A 6,000-nucleotide genomic window follows, 5' to 3' on the forward strand; every position below is an offset into this window, starting at 1 on the left:
GAACTTCAAAAGCATTATGTAAGATGAAAGAAGGCAGACACAAAAGATCACATATTGTATGATTCCATTTATATGAAATATCCAGAACAGGTAAATCCATAGAGACAGAAAGCAGATTAGTGGTTTCCAGGGGCTGGGGGGAGGGGGTAACAGGAAGTAACTGCTTAATGAGTAGGGGTTTTTTCTGGAGTAATGAAAATATTTTGGAACTAGATAGAGGTGGTAGTTCTACAACATTGTGAGTGTACTAAATGGCACTGAATTGTTCACTTTAAAAAGATGATGTTTATGTTAGGTGAATTTCACCTTAATTAAAAAATAAGGATTCAGGTTATGCATCTTTGGCCAGAATATCCCAGAAGGGTATTCCTGTTTTTCTTATTGCATCCTATCAGGTGGCACATGATTTCTATTTGTCCCATTACTGATGATGTTCACTTTGATCATTAGATTAAGGTGGTATCTACCAGGTTTCTCCTCCTTAAAGTTACTCCTTTCCTCTTTGTAATTAATAGTACTTTGAAACTATGTAATGCCCTGTTCTTCATGGAATTTTCTATCTATTTGTTTATCGGCTTATTCATCCATTTCTATTCTATCCATTGGGTCATAATCTGTTACCTTATTTATGTTGGTGCTCCAGTTACCCCAGATTTGGCCAGTGGGAGCTTCTCTATGCTGGCTTTCATATTTCTTTGACATATCCTCATCATTTTTAGTACCTCCTTGCTTCCTGGCATAACAAGAAGATCATCTTGTATTTTTCCTGCTCCAGTCCTGGAGTCAGCCCTTCCTGCAAGGAACACTGGTTCCTTTTAATGGAGAATACCATTTAGAAACCAGGATATAGGGCTATGTGTACTCACTGCTATTGGGGTATCACTTCTCCCAAACATTCCTAGTGGACAATGCCAGGGAATGTAAGTGTGTGTGTACACATGTATACTCATGCTTTTATGCATATTATGTATATATTTCTATATATATAGAAAATCATGAGTTCTTACCAATAATTCTAATTCCAGTCTAACACCCCACATTCCAGTCTAGTGTTCTCCCTTTTCCAACAGTGAGAAACATGGCTCCCCTAGGCTTAAAGTATCCAGTCACTGCCTTCCCCCCAAATCCTCAGATGCCTTCTTCATCCTCCTTGGGCTCTGACACATGTGCTAGGCCACACCACTGCGCAGATGTTCTCCTCATCCAGCGTGGGTTCAGACACCCCCCAACCTTGCACTGAACTACTCTCCTCTGCAGATGTCCTGCTCACCCCTCAGGGTACAAGCTGTACTTTGGACCACCACAGCTTCCTCCCTTGCTCAGCCCCACCTAATAAATGTTGGCCTGAATTGTTAAGGAAAGAAAGAGAGATAGAAGAACGCTGATAAACCATCAAGCATAAAAAGCAGATGAACAAACTATATACATTCTATATTTACAGTTTTAAATTTTGGGTGGAAAAAAGACTGTAGAAATTATACTAAAATTATAATTGATATGATTGTAGGTTAAAATTATGAAGGTTTTTTTCCTTTTCCATATTTCCCAAATTATCTGGGAATAATTTGGTAATATGGTTGTATTACTTTTCAATTAAAATACTTCAAGAAAAACATAACTTAAATAGCACTTTCTAAATCACCCCAAGCTGCATACTGTGTGCTCAGGATTCATGTTGATGGTCCAAGAATATACCCACAATTTTAATAGAAGATCTGGAGAAAAGCAGTTTTATATCAAAACAAACCTGGATCAGAATACAAAGTTCTCATAAATTTTAAAATAAAACTTGAGTTTCAGTTCTGGAGAAAGATGATACTTTTCCCTGCTTCTCCCCGTGCTGTAAGACTCACTATTGTGTGCTGCCTTGACATCTGGTAAAATCAGGAGGCCCTCAAATGGCATAACTGTAAGTTCCCTCCTCACTCTGCTCCCACAGATGAGGTCCCCTAGCCAAACAACCTCCTTAGCAAAGGGACCAGGCACAGCTTCTGTTTATTCCTGAGTATCGGGTTTCAGTGCCATACCAGCCCATGGAATTATTCAAATAAGCTAATCACATTCTCCTGTGGCAACCAGGGGGCACCCCACCCTCTTGATACTATGTAGCCTGCCTCCTACAGCCCCTCTTTGTTCACTCTGTTCCCAAGTGCAACCCCCATGTGACCCTGCATGGCATGTGGTGTCCTCCCTCAGGCTATGACTATATGTGACTATTAAAACGCTGTTGATCTCATTTGCCCAGTCTCAGCAGTTGGTGTATTCAACCATCCTCACAAACCTAGGGCAGGAAGACCTCCTCCACCAATGGAGTAAAGAAGAGGTGTTAAAACACTGCCATCTAATTCTAACTAAATATCTTGGAAATTATTTAATAGACAATGATTAAAAGACTCTTAAGGCCAGAAAGCTGAAGGTAGACTAGCTAGGGGATTCAGGACTTGAGGAACTATAACATAGTGAATTTCTCCAGTTTTCTTTTTTATCTCTCATATACCGAGGACTAGGTACCAAAGATTCCTACAACTCAGAACCACCAACGGGCATTAAAAAAACAACAACAACAACAACCAAAAAGACAAGGAAAGTCCACTCTTTCTGGACAAAGGACAAGTAAAGAAAAGCCCCGAAGAGACTAGACCTAGTGGGGACCCCCCAGTGCCTGCTCCATGACAGAGGCACTGGCAGGCGGTCTGAGCTGGTGAGGTTGGTGAGCCGGTCCACCTGCAGGGGCAGCATCCGCTAGGGGCACAAAAAGATCCAGGCCCAGCAGCTTCTGTCCCCCATCCCCAACCCTCCAGCTGAAGAAGTTGTCCCAGCAATACCAGGTGGCCTCAGGAATGACATCAACAAATAACATCAACAGAGACTGAGCAGTAGCCCCAGCAGTGCTAGAAGAATGAAGCTAGAAGACTAGAATCACACTGCAAGGATTCTGATAAGCACACCATCACTGAAACTAATACCTATAGATTCTGGTATACATATATATCTACATATGATGAATATATACCAGAACCTACATGCTAAAATAGATTTAAATAGGTCAAGAGTATCATAACATAAAAACAAAAGTATCTGGGATACAACTGAAAATCACTCATCATTCCAAAGAACCACAATTTGAATGAGAAAAGAAAATTGACTCCCATAACTGGATGAATCAGATGTCAGAACCACCTGACAACAATTTTAAAGCAGTGCCATAAAAATGCTTCAACAGACACAAATTCTCTAGAAACAAATTTAAAAATTAAAAATTTTAGCAAAAAATAGCAGTAATAAAAGACAACCAAATGGAAATTACAAAACTAAAAAATAAAACAGCTGGAAGAAAAAAACTTGCTAGATGGACTCAATAGTAGAATGGAGATGACAGAGGATAGAAGTGATGAACTTGAAGACAGATCAATAGAATTTACTCAATCTAAACAACAGACAGACAGAAAACAGACTAAAAAAAATTACAGAGCTTCAGAATTCTGTGAGACAATAACAAAAGATGTAACATTCATATAATCAGAGTCCCAGAAGGAGAGGAGAAAAGAGTGTGGGACTGAAAAGTATGAGAAGAAATACTAAAAGAAATCTACACCAAGATATTATCGTAATCAAACCTCTGAAAACTAAGAACTATGAAAAAAGAAATCTTAAAAACAGTCAGAGAGAATCAATACATTACCCGTAAAGGAAGATCAATTTAAATGACAATGAATTTCTCATCTGAAACCATGGAGGTCAGAAGGAAGCGGCACAACATTTTTCAAGTGCTGAAGAAAAGAACCGTTAACTACAAATCCTCTATCCAGTGAAACTATTTTTTCAGGAATAAAAAGAAAATAAAGCCATTCTCAAATAAAGGAAAACTAACAGCATTTGTTGCTTGCAGATCTATGCTTAGAGGAAGCTCTTCAAACAGAAAGAAAATGATAAAAGTAGAAGACTGAGTCATTCAGGGAAGAAAGAAAAATGATGGAATGGGTAAAAATAGAAGCAAATTGAATAGACTATCCTTCACCTAATGAATTTCTTTAATCATATTTTGTGGTTGAAGCAAAAGTTACAATACCACCTGATATATATAGAGGAAACTCTTAAGTCCATTATGTTTAAAGTGTGGGGATGGTAAAAGGATCTAAATGGAAGTATCATTTCTATCCTTCACTTGAAGTGGTCAAACGCTGACATCAATAGACTGCGATGTTATGTATGTATATGGTAATACCTAGAGCATCACTAAGAAAGCTATACAAAGCAATATACTCACAAACATCATAAAGAGTTCAAAATGAAACTCTAAAAATGCTCAAATAGCCCATGGGAAGGCAAGAAAAAGAGAAACAGAACAATGAGAATCAGAGGCAACAAACAGAAAACAAATAATAAAATGGCAGACTTAAATTCTAACATATCAATAAGTACTTTAAAAGTGAATGTTCTAAATTCACAAATTAAAAGACAGAGATTGACAGAGTGTGTAAAAAAGCACAACCCAAGGATATGCTGCCTACAAGAAACTCACTTCAAACATAACAACATAAGGAGGTTAAAAATAAAAGGATGGAAAAGATATATCATGCAAACATTATTTTTTTTTTAATTGACAATGATTTCTTAGGTGTGACACCATGAGCAAAGGCAACAAAAGCAAAAATAAACAAGTGGGACCACATCAAACTAAAAAGCTTCCACACAGCAAAAGAAAATATCAACAAAATGAAAAGTCAACCTACAGAATGGGACAAAATACTTGCAAATCATATATTTGATAAAGGGTTAATGTTCAAAATATATAAAGAACTCATACAACTCAATAGCAAAAAACCAAACAGTCTAAGTTAAAAATGGGCAGAGGATCTAAACAGACATTTTTCCAAAGAAGACATACAGATGGCCAACAGGTACATGAAAAGGTACTCAATATCACTAATCATCAGGGAAATGCAGATCAAAACCACAATGAGATATCACCTCATACCTGTTAGAATGACTATCATCAAAAAGACAAGAGATAATAAATGTTGATGAGGACATGGAGAAAGGGAACCATCGTGCACGGTTAGTAGAATGTAAAGTGGTACAACCACTATGGAAAACAGTATGGAGGCACCTCAAAAAATTAAAAATAGAACCACCATATGATCCAACAATTCTACCTCTGGTTATTTATCTGCATAAAATGAAAACACTAACTCAAATATGCCCCAATGTTCACTGCAGCCATGTTCATATACTAGCCAAGATATGGAAACAACCTAAGTGTTCATTGATGGATGAATGGATACAGAATATGTGGTATATTTATACAATGGAATATTATTCAGCCATAAAAAGAATGAAATCTTGCCATTTGCAACAATATGGATGAAACTTGAGGGCACAATGCTAAGTGAAATGAGACAGACAGAGAAAGACAAATACCGTCTCACTTATATGTGGAATCTAAAAAACAAAACAAAATTGAAATAAACAAACAAAAGCACACCAAATTCATAGATACAGAGAATAGATTGGTGGTTGTCAGAGGCAGGAAGTGGGGGGTGGAGGAAATGGGTGAAGGTAGTCAAAAGATACAACCTTCTAGTTATAAAATAAATAAGTCTTGGGAGATGTAATGTACAGTATGGTGACTATAATTAATAATACTGTATTATATATTTGAAAATTGCTAATAGAGTAGATCTTGAAAGTTCTCATCACAGGAAAAAAATTGTAAATATGTGTGGTGATAAATGTTAACTAGACTTACTGTGGTGATCATCTTGCAATATATACAAATATTGAATCATTATGTTGTACACCTGAAACTAATATAATGTTAAATGTCAATTATATCTCAATAGAAATAAAAGGATGGAAGAAATATATCATGCAAAAATTAATTTTAAAAAACAGAGGAGTGACTATATTAATATCATATAAAGTAGACTTCAGAACAAAGAAAATGACTAGGCACAAAGAGGGACATTACTTAATGATAATAGGATTGATCCACCAAAA

The sequence above is a fragment of the Eschrichtius robustus genome, chromosome 19 (assembly GCF_028021215.1).
Source record: "Eschrichtius robustus isolate mEscRob2 chromosome 19, mEscRob2.pri, whole genome shotgun sequence".
In the NCBI taxonomy this organism is placed as follows: Eukaryota; Metazoa; Chordata; class Mammalia; order Artiodactyla; family Eschrichtiidae; genus Eschrichtius; species Eschrichtius robustus.